Raw genomic sequence first — 22299 nt, forward strand, 5'->3', positions numbered from 1 at the left:
GTTCAGTTGAACCAGAGGACCCAATCCATTCCATGTAAACACAGTCTATACTTTTATGGAGCCACCACAAGCTTCCGCAATGCCTTGTTGACAACTTGGATCAATGACTTCGCAGGGTCTGCGCAACACTCGAACCCTACCATCAGATCTTACCAGCTGAAATCGGGATTCGTACGACCAGGCCGTGGTTTTCCAGCCGTCTAGGGTGCAGCCGATGTGGTCAAGAGCCCAGGAAAGGCGCTGCAGGCGATTTTGCGATGTTAGCACAGGAACTCGCGTCTGTTTCCTTCTGCCAAAGTCCGTTGACGTCACCTTTCGCCACACTGTCCTAAGGGATACGTTCTTCGTACGTCCCACATTGATTTCTGCCATCTCTCTATGCGAAGACCGTCAGGCAGTGCGTTTCCCATGATGAGAGGTAATGCCTGAAATCTGGTACTCTAGGTACACTCTTGATACTGTGGGTCTCGGAATACTGAATTCCCTAAGAATTTCCGAAACGGAGTGTCCTAAGCGTCTTGCATCAACTACCATTCCGCGTTTAAAGTCCGTTAATTCTCGTCGTGCAGCCATATATCGCTCCAGGCAATGCCGGGATGGTTCCTTTCAAAGGGCACGGCCGACTTCCTTCCCCGTCCTTCCCTAATCTGATGAGACCTATAACCTCGCTGTCTGGTCTCCTTCCCCAAAACAACCCAACCCAGGAAGCTAACTCTCCACATTGAGGGTAGACACTTGTTACAAAACATGCTTCCTGCACGCTATCCCTCAACCTAGCGACAATTGGACAGCCATATAAAATCAACCGATTTAAAACGTGCGCTCTGTACTTATTGTTTGTAAATCACCCGATTGCTGAACTCTTTATTTCTGAACTAGAAGTAGCAGAAATTAGAGGACTCCAGGCAACCAATACTTTGTGCGCGACCACTTGCACTACTGCTACTAATAATGATGATGATAACATAACAATTATTATTATTATTATTATTATGATAAATCATAACAAGAATACTATGTAGGTACTACAGCAGTGCAGTAGCCGTCACATAGGTACTGTTGTGTTTTACTCTCAATCAGTTTGTCTATCTTTTGTGGAGTGAATAATGAAGCAATTTGGGATCCATTTCAGCAATTACATACAACTCTGACAAGGTATTTGCATGATATATTTAAGCATGTGTGACGTGTAAGTACGACTAACTGTTAGAGGAACGCTGTTAAGTTGCGAAGCGTGATGACTGGATGTTGTGTGATGTCCTTAGGTTAGTTAGGTTTAAGTAGTTCTAAGTTCTAGGGGACTGATGACCATAGCTGTTAAGTCCCATAGTGCTCAGAGCCATTTGAACCATTTTTTTAAGTTGCGGAGGACCTTTTATTTATTTACTGATGACTACTTTCGGATGGCTTGTCCATTATCAATCAGCAAGGTACACAAGTCAAGCATAACAACGAGGCTAGCGTGGAAGTTACTGGCCACGAAGCAAATAAACATGGCAATATAAATGTAGCATCCACACATGAACATCACACATGTATGGACGCTACATTTGGAGGTAAACATTCTCAGTTCATCATGATTTACTAACTTCAAATGTACAGATATTACAGACTGCATATAACAAGTCTGTGTGTCTGTTCTTGATAAGGAATTGCACAACTTAAACGTGATATAGATCGCTATACACATCACTCGTTCAATTGTTTTGTTTCATTAACATTCTAATTTAATTGATACAACGAAACAAGTGAGATGACTTAGTAACATGTAATATATTATGTTATTGTCTTCTGTCCTGTAATGACTTAGGCGAGAATTACAACAGCGTGAAAGTTCCCATACCTCATCGCACTACGTAGAACAGCATACTCATAAAAGACCGTTCTTAAAACGACTTCTTAAAACGACTTAAAACCACATCTTGATGTATAATACATTATTTACTACTCGTCCGCTGTTCAAGACTACTCTACCAAGACGAATCTGACAGAGGTTATAATGGACAAAATTAGATGTTTACAATCACAGTTCCCACGTCAGATAGTAAAAAATAATAAAATTAATTACACATTACACTAGCACTAATCACATCCAGGTTCATCAGCAACTGTACATGTTAATAACAACAGGAACTGGCTCACAACAATGTACAGTTATTTTTCATAATGTCTGAAGGAACAGATATTGGAAACAATGTCCGCCGGGGTGGCCGAACGGTTCTAGGCGTTACAGTCTGGAACCGCGCGACCGCTACGGTCGCAGGTTCGAATCCTGCCTCGGGCATGGATGTGTGTGATGTCCTTAGGTTAGTTAGGTTTAAGTAGTTCTAAGTTCTAGGGGACTGCTGACCTAAGAAGTTAAGTCCCATAGTGCTCAGAGCCATTTGAACCATTTGGAAGCAATCTTGCAGCTGTACTAATATTATAAAATTTGTCCGTATTGTTAAAAATTAGTATTTAAAGCCTCTACAGGTAAAATGACGATCGTAATACTAAAGTTGAATACTTCTGTCTCCTTGAAACCCTGTGGCGGGAATCCCGGTAAAGTTGCGAGCGATGGGGGCGTAGACTGTATGACATGGAAGTTTGGGTTGATCCTGAAAGCTTGTTTGGATGGCCGAAGTTGTTGACGCTACCGTTCGCAACATGCGGCAAATCCGTGTTTGGGTCCCGATCCGCCACAAATTTTCATGTGCCACCAATAAGTAATATCTTCAACCCAATGCAGCTAATGTCAGAAAGATCCTACAATTGCGAATAAATTTCATAATATACAATATTTAGGTTTTAATACAGCCTGTCTGATATATTATTGCATTGTTTTCCTGACTTAGCCTGCATCGTCGCAATTCAAAACTTACGAGGATACTAGAAAACGGATATGTACGCGTATGTTATTAAAAATATACCTTAATCTATACATATCATAAACTAAAGTCCGCCACCGCGATTATCTGTATCAATGTTACAGCTAATCTCAAGAACTATTGTACAGATTTTGATACGGTTTTCACTAATAGACAGATTGATCTACGAGGAAGGCTTGCGTATTTCACTACGCATTACAAACAAGTGTGCCGGCTGCAGGTACTTACAAGGGAACCTCCCCATCGCACCCACCTCAGATTTAGTTATAAATTGGCACAGTGGATAGGCCTTGATAAACTGAACACAGATCAATTGAGAAAACAGGAATAAATTGTGTGGAACTGTGAAAAAATAAGCAAAATATACAAACGGAGTAGTCCATGGGCCACATAGGCAACATCATGGACGATGTAAGCTATGGAGCGCCGTGGTCCCGTGGTAGCGTGAGCCATGAGCAGCTGTGGAACAAGAGGTCCTTGATTCAAGTCTTCCCTCGAGTTAAAATTTTACTTTCTTTATTTTTACCTAGTTATTATCTGTCCGTTCGTTCATTGACGTCTCTGTTCACTGTATAAGTTTAGTGTCTGTGTTTTGCGACCGCATCGCAAAACCGTGCGATTAGTAGACGAAAGGACGTGCGTCTCCAATGGGAACCGAAAACATTTGATCGCCAGGTCATAGGTCAACCGATTCCTCCGCAGGAAAACACATCTGATATATTCTAAACGACACTAGTGACGGCATGTGCGTCACATGACAGGAATATGTTGTCGACCCACCTAGCTTGTACACTTGGCGAATGGGTAAAAAGATTCTTCTACCTTGCCCGATTTATGTTTTCTTGTGGATCTGATAATCACTCCCAAAAAAGTGATGAAAACATAAGAGTTTGTCACATAAACTGAAAATAAAAAATTAAACTTTTTACTCGATGGAAGATTTGAACCAAGGACCTTTCGTTCCGCAGCTGCTCACGCTACCACGAGACCACGGCGCTCCTGCGTTTCTAGTGTCCTTGACGTTGCTTATCTTCTCATGAACTATTCAGTTTGTATATTTTGCTTATTTTTTCACAGTTCCACACAATTTCTTCCTGTTTTCTCAATTGATCTGTGTTCAGTTTTTCAAAGCCTATCCACTGTGCCAACTTATAACTAAATCTGAGGGGGGTGCGATGGGGAGGTTCCCTTGTTAGTCCAACGCTTACGAAGCCGGGGTAGGACGCCAGCTTTTAGTTATCCAACATGGTGTAACTCACTAATGAATTTCTTGGATGCGCATCGTGAATATACTACAGCAAAATTTTATCACTGTTACAGCGTTATACACAGAAATATTTCAGAACTAAACTACATTGTGCTGGACTGGGTGCATGGTTTTGCACAAACTGGAGAAGTATTAAAGATAAAGACGACGTGCGTTGCGTTGAGGGTTTTCTCATCTATTGGATGTATTGTATTGTATGTGAACCTGGGACCTAGAAACGACGGGCAGGCTCCGTCCCCGCCGCAACCGCAGTGGTCCACAACACCACTACGACTACCGCAGTCCACTTCACCCCTCCGCCGCCTAACACCGAACCCAGGGTTAAGGAAACGTCTCAAAATGGTTCAAATGGCTCTGAGCACTATGGGACTTAACATCTATGGTCATCAGTCCCCTAGAACTTAGAACTACTTAAACCTAACTAACCTAAGGACAGCACACAACACCCAGCCATCACGAGGCAGAGAAAATCCCTGACCCCGCCGGGAATCGAACCCGGGAACCCGGGCGTGGGAAGCGAGAACGCTACCGCACGACCACGAGATGCGGGCGAAACGTCTCACACCAGACGAGTGTAACCCCTATGTTTGCGTGGGAGAGTAACGGTGGTGTACGCGTACGTGGAGAACTTGTTTGCGCAGCAATCGCCGACACAGTGTAGCAGGGGAACCAGCTCGCATTCGCCGAGGCAGATGGAAAACCGCCTAAAAACCATCCACAGACTGGCCGGTTCACCGGACCTCGACACAAATCCGCCGGGCGGATTCGTGCCGGGGACCAGTCGCTCCTTCCCACTCCGGAAAGCCGTGCATTAGACGGCTCGGCTAACCGGGCGGGCTTCAGGATTCATACTTGAGTTCCCGAAGTATATCCGTAACACTTGCATGCTGATCGAACCAATCGGTAACAACTCTAGCAGCTCGCCTCTGAACTGCCTCTTCCTTCAATCCGAACTGGTGTGGATCCCAAACACTCGAGCAGTACTCAAGAACAGCCCGCAGTGTCCTACAAGCGGTCTCCTTTACAGATGAAAGCACACTGTCAAATTCTCCCAGTAAACCGAAGTCGACCATTCACCTTCCCTACAACAGTCCACACATGCTTGTTCCATTTCACATCGCTTCACAACGTTACGCGCAGATATTTAAACCACGTGACAATGTCAAGCGAGACACTAATAATGCTGAATTCGAACATTATGGGTTTGTTTTTCCTGCTCATTTGCATTAACTTACATTTCTCTACATTAAGAGCAGCTATCATTCGTCACAGTAACTAGAAATTTTGTCTAGGCCATCTTGTATCAACCTACATCTACACCTACATGACTACATCTGCAGTCAGCTACAATTGCCGGTTCTCTAAACTTTCTCAGTAGTGTTCTTCGAAATGAATGTCTTCTTCCCTTCAGGATTCATGTTGTATATTAACCGGGGACCTAGAAACGACGGGGAGGCTCCGTCCCTGCCGCAGCCGCAGTGGTCCACAACCCCATGACGACTACCGCAGTCCACTTCACCCCTCGGCCGCCTCACAACGAACCCAGGGTTATTGTGCTGTTCGGCCCCCGGTGAACCGCCCAGGGAAGGTCTCACACCAGACGAGTGTAACCACTATGTTTGCGTGGTTTAGTAATTTTGGTGTACGCGTACGTGGAGAACTTGTTTGCGCAGCAATCGCCGACATAGTGTAACTGAGGCGGAATGAGGGGAACCAGCCCGCATTCGCCGAGGCAGATGGAAAACCGCCTAAAAACCATCTACAGACTGGCCAGTTCACCGGAGCTCGACACAAATCCGCTGGGCGGATTCGTGCCGGGGACCAGGCGCTCCTTCCCGCCGGGAAAACCGTGCCTTAGACCGTACAGCCAACCTGGCGGGCTTTCTCATCTAAATAAATAATAATAAAAAGGCAACACCTGATTCCTAATAAAGTTGAGATTTGACAGCAGGAGCATCACGTACGAGTGCTTCACTTTCGACTTTATTTCTGCGATATGGTTCCTTACATACAAATCTCTTTTTCCCTTGAGGCGCTGTACCGTTAGGCAAGAGCCCTTTGGCGTAAAATATGCATTACTTCTGTCGTGCACAATTTCTGCGTTAGAAACAGCATTCAGGTTTTTTCTGCAACGCGATTTATCTGACATTCCAACAACGCGTGTCCGAGCACTAAGACTGCACAATATTTAAAACAGGTAAGACAAGACTGTGGAGTATTTCGCATATAGAAAAAAAGAGGACCTTCCCGGTCATAACGCTGTAAGGTGGCGCTGTTGGACAGCGGCGTTACAGACTTAGGGAAACGTCTGTCAGGAGAGTGAATGCTCACCTTGGAACCCACGCACTCCTCACATAACTCATTCGGCAATGCGGGCAGCGTGGGCGCTGGCCGACTGGTCCACAAACCGCTACCGCGACCCTGCGCAGAGTAACCGCCAACCGTACGCTGGCCCGCTCTCTCAGTTAGCACCAGACAGCGCCAAGCGGAAACCGCTCATAAAGTGCAGCGGTGGACTTATCTATTTCATCGCCAATTAGTACTTCACAATCTTGTGTTTGGCGGCTGTTTACTTCAGTTTATACCAGTCCACTGTTGTTAAATATTACGGAAAATTGGAAATTTATTCTATGGGACATCGGTCCCTAGGCTTACGCAGTACTTAATCTAACTTAAACGAAGTTACGCTAAGGACAGCACACTCACCCATGCGCATGGGATGACTCGAACCTCCGCCGGGGGGAGCCGCGCGAACCGTGGCAGTGCGCCTAGGCCGCACGGCTACCCCGCACGGCTAAATATTACGTTTCTTGCCTTTATTGTTTCACTTCCTATCACATTAGTCCAACAATATCCAACTCATTGTTGCCACTGTTGTTATCTACAATGAAGCTGGGTTCATACAGTCATTTTGTGATGACACAATGAAGTGGAAAGGTGGACAGGTCATTCGAATTAACGCCAAAGAAGAAAGCTGTTATACTTGCTTATGCGTCAGCTGATCTCAGCACAAGAGAGATATCCTCAAAGATAGGTTTTAATCGGTCTGCAATTTCGAGGTTACTGGAATATACGGGGAGAAAGGGAATGTTGATCGTAAGAAAGGAAGTGGGAAAGAGCGTTGCCGCGCCGGATTAGCCGAGCGGTCGAGGGCGCTGCGGTCATGGACTGTGCGGCTGGTCCCGGCGGAGGTTCGAGTCCTCCCTCGGGCATGGGTGTGTGTGTGTTTGTCCTTAGGATAATTTAGGTTAAGTATTGTGTAAAAATGGCTCTGAGCACTATGGGACTCAACATCTGAGGTCATCTGTCCCCTAGAACTTGGAACTACGTAAGACTAACTAACCTAAGGACATCACACACATCCATGCCCGAGGCAGGATTCGAACCTGCGACTGTAGCGGTCGCGCGGTTCCAGACTGAAATCTGTGACGCCACAGTAATCGGGAGAGCTGGTGGAAACAGTCTGCTGAAGCAGGACTCACTGCCAGTCGACGTTGAAAGAGGCCTTTATTGACAAAAACAATGCGACAACAGTGGCTAAAATGGGCGAAAGCACATGTGACATGGACGTTGGAGATGTGGAACAGAGTAATATCTTCAAATGAGTCTACATTTAATCTGCATGGCTCCAGTGACAAAGTGATCCTGTGTCGCAGGGTAGGGGAAGAATTTTTGCCTTCCTGTATAACACAGTCAAATATCCAGAAGAACAGATGGTCTGGAGCCACATTTCTACCGTCTGGACCTCATAAATGGCATAGAACGCAAATGCATACATCAGCATCTTCGAAAGGAAGCTCATGACCACAGTAGGAGACCAGTTTTAAGATGTTTCCAGTTGCATTTTACACGATAATCCTGCTCCTTATCACTGATCTTTCATGGTTAGTCCTGTGACCAATGTTTGTATCAATCGTGAAACAGATGATGTTTTAACTTAATTGCTACGTATTTCTACATTTCAGATAAAAACTTTCCTTAGAGAAAATGGAGTTCAAACGTTACAATGATCTGGCAACAGCCACGATCTCAGTTCTGTTAAGAACTGCTGGAAGGTTATGAAAAATGCTGTCGCAAAAAACGAAGCCACCGATTAGGCAGATTCTTGTGTGGTGTGTGTGTGTTTACAAGAACTTTTGAGTGAGGGAAACATTAAAAAATTAATTCTGGCTTTGCGTACACGATGCAAAGCGATGATTAAGACAAGTGGAGGACCCGCCAAGTATTAAATGATAAGTGTATTCACATGAGCTAACTGTGTACTTACAAGCACTAAAATCTATCAGTGTTCAGTCGCAAAATTAATATTCAGGGTTTATTCTGACATTAATACCTATAGCTCGGAATAAAAAGATCACACAGCATATGCACTCCCACCCGGTTCCTTAAGAAAGCGTTAAAATGTAAATAACAAGTAATTTTATAGAGATAAATTAAGAGAATAATATAAAATTGATACAAATTATTGTGTATATTTGCTTCCTGTAGAAACAGAGGGAAATCGAGCCAATTTACGTAAGATATTGATCGTCCATAACGAAAGTATTGAATTACAGAAGGTGAGGCAATAAATAATTGCACCACTGTAGAGCATTCCTGCTGTGAACATCTGTTGGTGTGAGCCTTCGGAATAAACAATTAACGTCAGTCGTTATAAAAGGATGCGTAACAGGGCCCCTCTTGGTTACAATTTACACGGTGCATCGGGTCAACAGGAAGATACCGTCTTCCCAGATTGACGGAAGGCGTTCGCCACTGTACCACACCACTAACCAAGAGACGACCATACGGAGTAGCTTCGCAGATATGTTTTCGTTTGCACGGACAGGCCTAGTTACGAGTTAACACGTGCAGAAACGTAGTTTGTCTGCTGTCTGAGCGGACGAGCGAGTGCAGGACTACCTTCCTGACGTACACGCCGCGGCCTGTCTTTCTCGTAGGCCTCGAATTCCACGTTGCGACGTCACGTACCTCTAACAGTCCCACGTTCGCTTTCACGTACTGTGTGAAGACGGCTTAAGGTGCTCTCGCAGGAGGTGATCCGCAACAGCGTTTTAGCAGGCGCCGGTGGCTCACGACCTTGACGAAGGTCGCGTCAAGGTCGCTAGCTTCCTTCCGGTGCTGCAGCGGCAGTGCAAGCGGAAAGTTGCTCTTTTCCGCACTGGTGCCCAAGTCTTCCGCTGAATACGACACACATCTTACCTGCCTAGCTTCGAGGAGTGCTTGTTCACCGTTCTACAAAGGGAAGGTAAGACGTCTGCGTCGCTCTCCGCCGTCGAGGGGCCATAATTTTCCGTCCAAGTTTTCCGGCTCCATAAACCGAGTTACCAAGCAGCGAGTTTGTCGGCGGGCCGATTGAGTTAACGTCAGCCGGTGCGAGTTTAACGCCGCGGGGATTAAGTTAGCTCCTCGGCGCCAAAACAACGGGTCGCGTCTTTATTCCTCGTTCCTCTCGCAAAGGCAAAGAGGTTAGCAGCGCTCTCCTTTTGCTTAGTCAGGCGGCCAGCTTCGTGTCATAGTTCACACACACTATAGCAAAGTGGCTCACGTTGATTTTCTCTTCGCGACAGGTCACAGCCATGAAAACACGAACCTGTTTGCCTGCTGTGGCTCCAGTATTCTGACCTTACGGCCCATCTATTATCTGAACTCTACGTTTGTAGCATGGGTGTGTAGTTGTTCCGTTCTCTATAAAAGATGAAGTAGAAAGATAAAGAAGAAAGTAGAGGAGGTGTGGAGAGCATCTTTTGAATTCAGAATGTACACACTATACCGGGTGATCAAAATGTCAGTATAAATTTGAAAGCTGAATAAATCACGGAATAATGTAGATACAGAGGTACAAAATGACACACATGCGTGGAATGACATGGGGTTTTATTAGAACCAAAAAAATACAAACGTTCAAAAAATGTCCGGCAGATGGCGCTTCATCTGATCAGAATAGCAATAATTAGCATAACAAAGTAAGACAAAGCAAAGATGATGTTCTTTACAGGAAATGCTCAATATGTCCACCATCACTCCTCAACAATAGCTGTAGTCGAGGAATAATGTTGTGAACAGCGATGTAAGGCATGTCCAGAGTTATGGTGAGGCATTGGCGTCGGATGTTGTCTTTCAGCATCCCTAGAGATGTCGGTCGATGACGATACACTTGCGACTTCAGGTAACCCCAAAGCCAAAAATCACACGGACTGAGGTCTGGCGACCTGTGAGGCCAAGGATGACGAAAGTGGTGGCTGAGCACACTATCATCACCAAACGACGCGCGCAGAGATCTTTCACGTGTGTAGCAATACTTCGCTTTTTTTTAAACAAAACCTCATGTCATTCCAAGCATGTGTGCCAACTTTTACCTCTCTATCTACATTATTCCATGGTTTATTGGTTTATTAAGTTTTCAAATTTATAATGACCTTTTGATCACCCGGTACATTCGTCAGTTCTAGTAACAGCTCAGAAATTATGCAGCGCACTTTTTATGACGGTTGGAAGTGTCGCAATGAATTTTCCAGTTCATTTAACATCTAATTGAACCAGAAATATCTAACCTTAGAAAGATTCAAAAACAATGGTTCAAATATCTCTGAGCACTATGGGACTTAACTGCTGTGGTCATCAGTCCCCTAGAACTTAGAACTATAAACGAGTTAACACGCGCAGAAACATAGTTTGTCTGCTGTTTGAGCGAACGAGCGAGTGCAGGACAATCTTCCTGACGTACGCGCCGCGTAGGGAAAAGTTTTCGTGACGTTCACTGGATGATCTCGTCATTCTAGAAAGCAGAACAGATCAATACAAGTATGCACCTATCCTTGAGGACTATATCCACCCTTACATGCAGTTTGCACTCTGTCATCTACCAGCAGCACAATGCAACGTGTCACGCAGCTCGCAGCGTGCGTGCGTGGTTCGAAGGGTGCTGGTATGAGTATACCGTGCTTCTCTGGCCACGTAACTCCCCACATCAAACCCAATCGAGAATCTGTGGGACCACCTCGATCGGGCTGTACGCGCCGTGGATGCTCAAATGAGAAACCTAACGCAGCTGGCCACTGCACTGGAGTCAGCATGGCTCCACATCCCTGACCGTACCTTCCAGAACCTCACTGACTCTCTTCCTGGATGTCTGCACTGCAAAAATTGGTGATTCAGGCTTTTGACTGGTGTTCACATTAATGTGACTGGGCCGTATTTACCCACTCTATGGCATACACTACACCTGGTATGTCTAAGTTTTAGTTCTTTATTTTACCGAATAATAATGATAAGTAAGGTGAAAGATAGCTGAAATGACTGGGCTAACAGGACAGAGCGGATTACGTTGTGGAAAGGGGCCAAAATGAGTTCCTTTCAGCTACACTCAACATACAAACTTTATTTATCAACACACAATATTACAACAAGGATGCAAAACACTCAAAACTTTAATCGAGATCATTTGATTAACTTTAGATCGGCTGAAGGCCACATTCAAAATCCAAGACACAAGGCTTAAGCAGAATTGAAATACAAGGTTCTTCTGGAGATTTCACACAAGAATAATTTCTAAATCTTCAATCTAATCGGCTGAAGGCCTTAGCAATTTAATTTTAATGGAACTAGGCTGGAGGTCGCATATTAAGCAATAAGAGGAGTTTCAATCAAAAGGCAGAAGGCCTTATCTTAAAACATTTCATACAAATTGGGCTGAAGTCCCATTCAAAAGCATAACAATCTTATGCCTTAAGGGCAAGAGAAGAAGACTGATTTAAGAGATATTAAAACTCGGCTGAAGGCCCCTCACCAACAAATAATTTAATGGCTTAAGCCCTAGAAGAAGAGTTTCAACTTTAAAGGGTAGAAGACCGTATCTTAAAACATTTCATATAAAATAAATCATAGCAATCTCATACCTTAAGGGCAAGACAAGGACATTAATTTAAGAGATATTAATACTCGGCTGAAGGCCACATATCAAGAAATATGTTTAACGGCTTAACGTCTAGAAACAGTTTCAATCTAAAAGGCCGAAGGCCTTATCTTAAAACCTCTCCAGTAAAATTCGGCTGAAGGCCCCATATAAAAATACAACCATATCATGCTTTAAGAGCAAGACAATAACGTTAATTTAAGAGATATTGATACTCGGCTGAAGGCCACACATCAACCAAATAACTAAAATCCAAACAGGGAAATTACTACATAACACACAAGGAACGACGCTCAGAAGTTTCCAAGGGTCGGCCTAGGATTGTAACACTAACGCCCGTTTAGGTGAGACAGGCAACCTGTCCAACGACTTCTTAATCTGGAGGCAACCCAACAGTCAGACAGTCGATCGACCAATCGACCATCAGTTCCGCTCCACGTAACCAGCAAAACGACCACAAGATTTCAATACACGACACACACAATATTGGCGCCCGCAACGACCAACACCTGAGCTGTCGAATTACACGCCACGCTGGACAGCAACAACACGAGGAGGAAAATACACTGCCTAAACCTACGTCAACGACCAGGGCAGGTAACCGGAACGTCAACGGCCGCAACGCCGAAGATACCAATGATGAACTTCCATAACAGTGAATAAATTAAGTTAAATTTCACAGGAAGACGGCTGGAATCTTAGTCGCCTTAAATACACACACGTTGTTGCTCGCAGGAATGTCTCAAAAACGACAACCAGGATCAAACGAAGAAATGTAAACAGTGGAGGCTCGATATTAAGTTAAGTCACGACTCTACTTTCATGTCCAATATCGGTGGGCGACGAACTTCGTAGCACTCACAAGCAGCACCTCACACTCCAACCACGCGTGCACGCCGCCAGCGGCTCCAGCTCGACTCCGCGCGACGGGGGCTTGCTTGCTGCTCCACGCCAACTGACCGACTGGACTGCTGGTCCGTCCGCGACTGCTGGTCCGACGCGACTGCGCTGCTGGTGCGTCTCCCACTCACTCTCTACCCGACACACGGCGACCCGGAAATACTATCGGTCGCTCCAGAGATCATACGACAGTGCTCTTATCGATACGCGCTGCTGCTGCCACTCATGGGCAAGCAGGGCAGGAAGTTAGTGACGCCAGTAAATTGAATAATAAAACGAGGCGGCACTACCGTAATAGAAGATGACAAACATTCAATGGGATGAACAAGAGCCGTGTAGGGCTCAATAGGAATTAATTTAAAAAAAATTAGAACTAATATTACCGAGTACGAGACGGTGATGATCTGTATGCTATTGTCTGAGATAGTTTGGCGTAAAAAAAAAAATATATTAAAAAAAAAAAGGAAATGCGTAAGTGCCTCTTTAAACTCGTCGATCCAGACAGGTAAAGTAGTCATTTGGGTTAGCGTGACACAGCTGGGGCATTTCCATTTTTGCCGAAAAATAGTCACCGCATGATATTCCACATCGTCAGTGAACAGAAGTATATCGTTTCCGCTTTTTCAGCAGCTTCTGGAGCAGGGCTTAGATTGTTTACCAGGACTGCGGGCTTGAACCCACAAACAAACAACAAATTAATTACATAATTTTAGTTTTTCGAGGTGATATGTAAAACTTAATGACTACCCCTGTTGCTATTTAATCTCTGTACCGAGCGTAGTGTCGCAGTGGTTAGCAGAATCAAGTTGGCTAGCACACTGGACTCGCATTCGGGAGGTAGACGGTTCAATCCCGCGTCCGTCCATCCTGATTTAGGTTTTCTGTGATTTCCCTAAATCGCTCCAGGCAAATGCCGGGATGGTTCCTTTGAAAGGGCACGGCCGACTTCCTTCCTCGTCCTTCCCTATCCGATGAGACCAATGACCTCGCTGTCTGGTTTCCTCCCCCAAACAACCCAACCCCCAACCCCAACCCAGAATCAAGTAGCATTCGAGAGGACGCCGGTTCGTATCAGCTTCCAGCAATCCGAACTTATGTTTTCTGTGATATCCCCAAATCACCGTAGGCAGAAAAGGCACGGCTTATTTCTTTTCCAATCGTTGCAGCAGTCGGAGATCGCGTTCCGTCTCTAACGACGTCGATGTCGACGTGACGTTAAATCCCAACCTTCCTGCCTGTGTATCCGCGTTTTTTACAAAGTACTACGTTGGGCTTTAGCCCAGTTGCCTGCGTGTCCCTGGGACGCTATATCCGAAGTTTACGTATAATTTTACGCGTCGCTGTGATTTACTACAGTCATGGAACGAGCCTTACTGATATTAAAGGGGAAAAAAAGTAAGACGTTGTGCGTCAGAAGGCACGGGATGAAACGGAGGCCGAGAGGCAGACCTGGTGGCGCAGCAGACACGCGACGCTATTAAGTGTCGGACGCAGAGGTTAACAGAGTGTCTGGCGAGTCGTGCGTGGCAGTATTCATGAGGAGGCGGTTTATTTTGGCGACGTGGCACCCTGCTAGGCGCACTGCGAGAGTCGCCGCTGCCTGGCAGGGAAATTAACGGCAGGGGCGTGGAGCGGCAGCGGAGGACCCTAAACTGAGCCGCGGGGGGCACCGCGGAGCGCTCGCGTGCCCTCGTCTCGCCCGGAACTTCCAGCTGCCCACAGCCCCGCAGACATCAATGGTGCGTCTTCATTGCCGAGGACGCGACTGTGGAGATAGCCGGTTGGTCCGAGTGCACAAACTGCCACTGGAAACATCTCCCCTGCGGTGTTCGCAACATGTTCGCATCTTCGTTTCTAGTTATGTTCCCTGCCCGCATTGGCCCCAAACATTTCTTGTAGTGTATTCTCACTGCCTGCAACGCCATTTCTCGTGGCTTACTTGCGACGTCTGCTGCTTTATGTCTAGCGACGAGGAGATTTTTATTTACTCGTGCAGAAGCAACACAAAACTACAGTACAGAACTGAACAATATTATGGGATACGGCTAAAGCAACAATTACATAATTAAAAAATGCAGTTTACGCAATGAATTTTCATTGCGTAGAGCAGTGTGTGGTGACACACTACTGGCCATTAAAATTCATTGGACAAATACACTCCTGGAAATGAAAAAAAGAACACATTGACACCGGTGTGTCAGACCCACCATACTTGCTCCGGACACTGCGAGAGGGCTGTACAAGCAATGATCACACGCACGGCACAGCGGACACACCAGGAACCGCGGTGTTGGCCGTCGAATGGCGCTAGCTGCGCAGCATTTGTGCACCGTCGCCGTCAGTGTCAGCCAGTTTACCGTGGCATACGGAGCTCCATCGCAGTCTTTAACACTGGTAGCATGCCGCGACAGCGTGGACGTGAACCGTATGTGCAGTTGACGGACTTTGAGCGAGGGCGTATAGTGGGCATGCGGGAGGCCGGGTGGACGTACCGCCGAATTGCTCAACACGTGGGGCGTGAGGTCTCCACAGTACATCGATGTTGTCGCCAGTGGTCGGCGGAAGGTGCACGTGCCCGTCGACCTGGGACCGGACCGCAGCGACGCACGGATGCACGCCAAGACCGTAGGATCCTACGCAGTGCCGTAGGGGACCGCACCGCCACTTCCCAGCAAATTAGGGACACTGTTGCTCCTGGGGTATCGGCGAGGACCATTCGCAACCGTCTCCATGAAGCTGGGCTACGGTCCCGCACACCGTTAGGCCGTCTTCCGCTCACGCCCCAACATCGTGCAGCCCGCCTCCAGTGGTGTCGCGACAGGCGTGAATGGAGGGACGAATGGAGACGTGTCGTCTTCAGCGATGAGAGTCGCTTCTGCCTTGGTGCCGATGATGGTCGTATGCGTGTTTGGCGCCGTGCAGGTGAGCGCCACAATCAGGACTGCATACGACCGAGGCACACAGGGCCAACACCCGGCATCATGGTGTGGGGAGCGATCTCCTACACTGGCCGTACACCACTGGTGATCGTCGAGGGGACACTGAATAGTGCACGGTACATCCAAACCGTCATCGAACCCATCGTTTTACCATTCCTAGACCGGCAAACGAACTTGCTGTTCCAACAGGACAATGCACGTCCGCATGTATCCCGTGCCACCCAACGTGCTCTGGAAGGTGTAAGTCAACTACCCTGGCCAGCAAGATCTCCGGATCTGTCCCCCATTGAGCATGTTTGGGACTGGATGAAGCGTCGTCTCACGCGGTCTGCACGTCCGGCACGAACGCTGGTCCAACTGAGGCGCCAGGTGGAAATGGCATGGCAAGCCGTTCCACAGGACTACATCCAGCATCTCTACGATCATCTTCATGGGAGAATAGCAGCCTGCATTGCTGCGAAAGGTGGATATAGACTGTACTAGTGCCGACATTGTGCATGCTCTGTTGCCTGTGTCTATGTGCCTGTGGTTCTGTCAGTGTGATCATGTGATGTATCTGACCCTAGGAATGTGTCGATAAAGTTTCCCCTTCCTGGGACAATGAATTCACGGTGTTCTTATTTCAATTTCCAGGAGTGTATATTATACTAGAACTGACATGTGATTAAATTTTCACGCAGTTGGGGTGCATACATCCTGAGAAATCACTACCCAGAACAACCACTTCGAGCAGTAATAACGGTCTTGATACGCCTGGGCATTGAGCCAAACAGAGCTTGGGTGGCGTGTACAGGTAGAATTGCCCATGCAGCTTCAACACACCACAGTTCATCAAGAGTAGTGACTGGCGTATTGTGACGAGCCAGTTACTCGGCCACCATTGACCAGACGTTTTCAGTTGGTGAGAGATCTGGAGAATATGCTGGCCATCGCAGCAGTCGAACTTTTTCTGTATCCAGAAAGGCCCGTACAGGACCTGCAACATACGGTCGTGCTTTATCCTGTTGAAATGTAGGGTTCCGCAGGGATCGAATGAAGGGTAGAGCCACGGGTCATAACACATCTGAAATGTAACGTCCACTGTTCAAAGTGCCGTCAATGCGAACAAGAGGTGACCGAGACGTGTAACCAATGGCACCCCATACCATCACGCCGGGTGATACGCCAGTATGGCGGTGACGAACTCACGCTTTCAATGTGCGTTCACCGTGATGTCGCCAAACACGGATACGACCATCATGAAGCTGTAAACAGAACCTGGATTCATCCGAAAAAATAACGTTTTGCCATTCGTGCACCCAGGTTTCGTCGTTGAGTACACCATCGCAGGCGCTCCTGTCTGTGATGCAGCGTCAATGGTAACCGCAGCCATGGTCTCCGAGCTGATAGTCCATGCTGCTGAAAACGTCGTCGAACTGTTCGAGCAGGTGGTTGTTGTCTTGCAAACGTCCCCATCTGTTGACTCAAGGATCGAGACGTGGCTGCACGATCCGTTACAGCCATACAGATAAGATGCCTGTCATCTCTATTGCTAGTGATACGAGGCCGTTGGGATCCAGCACGGCGTTCCGTATTACCCTCCTGAGCCCACCGATGCCATATTCTGCTAACAGTCATTGGATCTCGACCAACGCCAGCAGCAATGTCGCGATACGATAAACCGCAATCGCCGCAGGCTACAATCCGACCTTTATCAAAGTCGGAAACGTGATGGTACGCATTTCTCCTCCTTACGCGAGGCATCACGACGACGTTTCACCAGGCAGCGCCGGTCAACTGCTGTTTGTGTATGAGAAATCGGTTGGAAACTTTCCTCATGTCAGCACGTTGTAGGTGTTGCCACCGGCGCCAACCTTGTGTGAATGCTCTGTAAAGCTAATCATTTGCATATCACAGCATCTTCTGCCTGTCGGTTAAATTTCGCGTCTGTAGCACGTCATCTTTGTGGAGTAGCAATTTTAGTGGCCATTAGTGTATAAAACTTCCTGGCAGATTATAACTGTGTGCCAGACGGGGACTCGAACTCGGGACTTTTGCCTTACCCGGGCAAGGACTCTACCAACATTTTTGTAATAGTATGTTGAGATATTCCCGGCTGCGGCCGCCAGTATTTTATCTTGCGAGAAGCTCGCCTTGATGCAGCTTGACACACGTGATGTAGCATATGATGCAAAAGTGGTTCAAATGGTTCAAATGGCTCTGAGCTCTATGGGACTTAACTTCTAAGGTCATCAGTCCCCTAGAACTTAGAACTACTTAAACCTAACTAACCTAAGGACATCACACACATCCATGCCCGAGGCAGGATTCGAACCTGCGACCGTAGCGGTCGCGCGGTTCCTGACTGTAGCGCCTTTAACCGCTTGGCCACCCCGGCCGGCATGCAAAAGTGGAGTGAGGTACAAGCGCAGATGGTACAGTATGTACTATTCCCGTGGGAGAGTCCGCCAGTTGTACTGAACTTGCTTCTGATTGGTTGGCACATTCGGATGTTAGGCACCAAAACGCCTAACCTGTCTTATTAATTATTTATATACTTTTCATTGTATTTTACCCAGTTTTCAGTATGACAACCTCTCATGGTTACCCTACGAATCTACCGTTTTTCTTTATTAAATTTCACTAGTTTTGAGAAACATGAGAGTAACGATATTGCAAGCGAAGTGCTTCGGACACCTTCGGGTCGCTGTGGCGCGCCTGGGAGACCAAGTGCTTCGGCTGCGCTAGTCACTCTGTTTCGGGTGTTCATCAGAGCCGGACATTATCTCTGTTTCCGACGGACATGTCGTACTCTATATCGGAAGTAGTCAGGAAAGTTATCGTACTATTAAGAAAGCTATGTCGAGTTTCGTAGAAGACAGTGTAAAAAGTGATATTTTAAAACACACTCCTGGAAATGGAAAAAAGAACACATTGACACCGGTGTGTCAGACCCACCATACTTGCTCCGGACACTGCGAGAGGGCTGTACAAGCAATGATCAACGCACGGCACAGCGGACACACCAGGAACCGCGGTGTTGGCCGTCGAATGGCGCTAGCTGCGCAGCATTTGTGCACCGCCGCCGTCAGTGTCAGCCAGTTTGCCGTGGCATACGGAGCTCCATCGCAGTCTTTAACACTGGTAACATGCCGCGACAGCGTGGACGTGAACCGTATGTGCAGTTGACGGACTTTGAGCGAGGGCGTATAGTGGGCATGCGGGAGGCCGGGTGGACGTACCGCCGAATTGCTCAACGCGTGGGGCGTGAGGTCTCCACAGTACATCGATGTTGTCGCCAGTGGTCGGCGGAAGGTGCACGTGCCCGTCGACCTGGGACCGGACCGCAGCGATGCACGGATGCACGCCCAGACCGTAGGATCCTACGCAGTGCCGTAGGGGACCGCACCGCCACTTCCCAGCAAATTAGGGACACTGTTGCTCCTGGGGTATCGGCGAGGACCATTCGCAACCGTCTCCATGAAGCTGGGCTACGGTCCCGCACACCGTTAGGCCGTCTTCCGCTCACGCCCCAACATCGTGCAGCCCGCCTCCAGTGGTGTCGCGACAGGCGTGAATGAAGGGACGAATGGAGACGTGTCGTCTTCAGCGATGAGAGTCGCTTCTGCCTTGGTGCCAATGATGGTCGTATGCGTGTTTGGCACCGTGCAGGTGAGCGCCACAATCAGGACTGCATACGACCGAGGCACACAGGGCCAACACCCGGCATCATGGTGTGGGGAGCGATCTCCTACACTGGCCGTACACCACTGGTGATCGTCGAGAGGACACTGAATAGGGCACGGTACATCCAAACCGTCATCGAACCCATCGTTCTACCATTCCTAGACCGGCAAGGGAACTTGCTGTTCCAACAGGACAATGCACGTCCGCATGTATCCCGTGCCACCCAACGTGCTCTAGAAGGTGTAAGTCAACTACCCTGGCCAGCAAGATCTCCGGATCTGTCCCCCATTGAGCATGTTTGGGACTGGATGAAGCGTCGTCTCACGCGGTCTGCACGTCCGGCACGAACGCTGGTCCAACTGAGGCGCCAGGTGGAAATGGCATGGCAAGCCGTTCCACAGGACTACATCCAGCATCTCTACGATCGTGTCCATGGGAGAATAGCAGCCTGCATTGCTGCGAAAGGTGGATATACACTGTACTAGTGCCGACATTGTGCATGCTCTGTTGCCTGTGTCTATGTGCCTGTGGTTCTGTCAGTGTGATCATGTGATGTATCTGACCCCAGGAATGTGTCAATAAAGTTTCCCCTTCCTGGGATAATGAATTCACGGTGTTCTTATTTCAATTTCCAGGAGTGTATAAACAAACAGAATACATTAATGAGAGGTATCGCCTACCATCATTGTCAGTACTACGAATCGTGCTCTCTGTCGATACAGAGACTAACCTGGGAAAGTGGCACCCCACAAAAAAAAGCACAATCACAGGTTCGAGATGACAGCATAGCGGCCTCCGCCGAAGAAAATCCCACGACCGACGAGCTGTCTTCTGCGCTGGGGAGACAATTTTAGAAGACGACAGGTTGGCGGAAAAGAACGGTTAGGGACATTTATTCAGTCTCTACAGGTCTCTCTACTTGCAGATCTGACTTCCAATACGAGAACTTATAATTTATAATGTCTCCAAATTAATTTTATACTTCGTAATTCCCGGGTTCCCGGGTTCGATTCCCGGCGGGGTCAGGGATTTTCTCAGCCTCGTGATGGCTAGGTGTTGTGTGTTGTCCTTAGGTTAGTTAGGTTTACGTAGTTCTAAGTTCTAGGGGACTTATGACCACAGCAGTTGAGTCCCATAGTGCTCAGAGCCATTTGCCATACCTCGTGATTCAGCCAGAATACCACATTACATTGTTTAATATTATTATTAATGCTTTATATCAACAACAAATACGATGTTTGTGGTACGCAAGAACACTGTCACATTAAACGAGGTTTATCATAGCAACTTACATCCTGACAGGCTCAGTGCCTCTTCATTAACCAACATATTTCCGCGACCACTAATATTACTGGGTGTGTCTTAATTATAAAACGCTATAATGCTCTTGTTTGGCTACAATTAATCTCAAACAACTTTTGTTCTCCTGTGTAGGTAACTATCGATATTTCCAGTCAACGAAGTTCGGAGACGAATTTAGAGCTAATACAAACAGAAATAATAATCAAGTATACTATCTCGATGTAAGTTCAATTTAAGTCATGGCATACCTTTTTTATCATGTCGGTGATTAGTGACGCAATGTCTAGAGTGCCAACTTGTATTTGGGAAGAATGCTATTCAAATCTGCAAACGATCATCTTTCTTTACTTTGTAAGTAGTTCCTCTAGCTGACAGAGATTACCGGAATTTTTGCTCTAGTAATAACTCAAGTGATTCCTTTTGAATAACTGGTGTAGTACTCTTTTTCAGGGCGAAACTAGTTTTTAGCCTTAATACAAAAGAGATTAATTGACGATTACAGTCACTTATTCCTTCAGTCTGTTCTTGCTCCAGTGAGCTTGAGACGCTTAGCTCTATAGTTTCACGATTTAAATTTGGAATTAGAATTTGATCATAGAGAAAGCTGTGTTTCTGATACTGGCTTAAGTGACATACTTCACATAACTTAAAAAAAGATTTTGTAAAATGCAGATCTTCGGTGCAGCTTCTGTTTACAGAGCACGATGTGAGAAGTTTTAATGACTACGAGCTCTGCCTTCGTATGTTTCGCTTTGCTGATACCAACTATTTCATCCAGCGTTGCAGTGGAAACCACAGTTGCTCGTTTGCTGTTCCGACTGGATGCAGTGGCTGTCATCCCTGAAAATGATACACTCTGTCCAGAGTGAAATGTAATTACAGGCTATTAGAGAAAACGTTCAGGTTAGAAAACTTGCGAGAAAATTGCCTTTTAATGGCTGAGCGTATTTCAAACAGCTGGCTGGCTTCGTTAATACCAAAAAAATGGTTCAAATGGCTCTGAGCACTATGGGACTTAACATCTATGGTCATCAGTCCCCTAGAACTTAGAACTACTTAAACCTAACTAACCTAAGGACATCACACAACACCCAGCCATCACGAGGCAGAGAAAATCCCTGACCCCGCCGGGAATCGAACCCGGGAACCCGGGCGTTAATACCAGATGTTACTGTTAATTTCATGAAATGTTCGCGAGATAGTTATATGTCAGCAGGATCGTCAGTCGGTTTCGAAAGAGGGTTGCCAACTCTCCCGTATTATATGGGAACTCCCCGTATTCTTCTGAATTTTTATGCCTACTACCGTCTCCCGTATTTGAGAAAATGACACCGATTAAGATTTTTCAAATCTCGTTGCTCGACGATCGTTACAACATCGATTAATCAATACGGCATAGTATTATCGATACAGTTACTACACCGATATGTAGGGAACACAAAA

Source organism: Schistocerca nitens, chromosome 7, assembly GCF_023898315.1.
Source record: "Schistocerca nitens isolate TAMUIC-IGC-003100 chromosome 7, iqSchNite1.1, whole genome shotgun sequence".
In the NCBI taxonomy this organism is placed as follows: Eukaryota; Metazoa; Arthropoda; class Insecta; order Orthoptera; family Acrididae; genus Schistocerca; species Schistocerca nitens.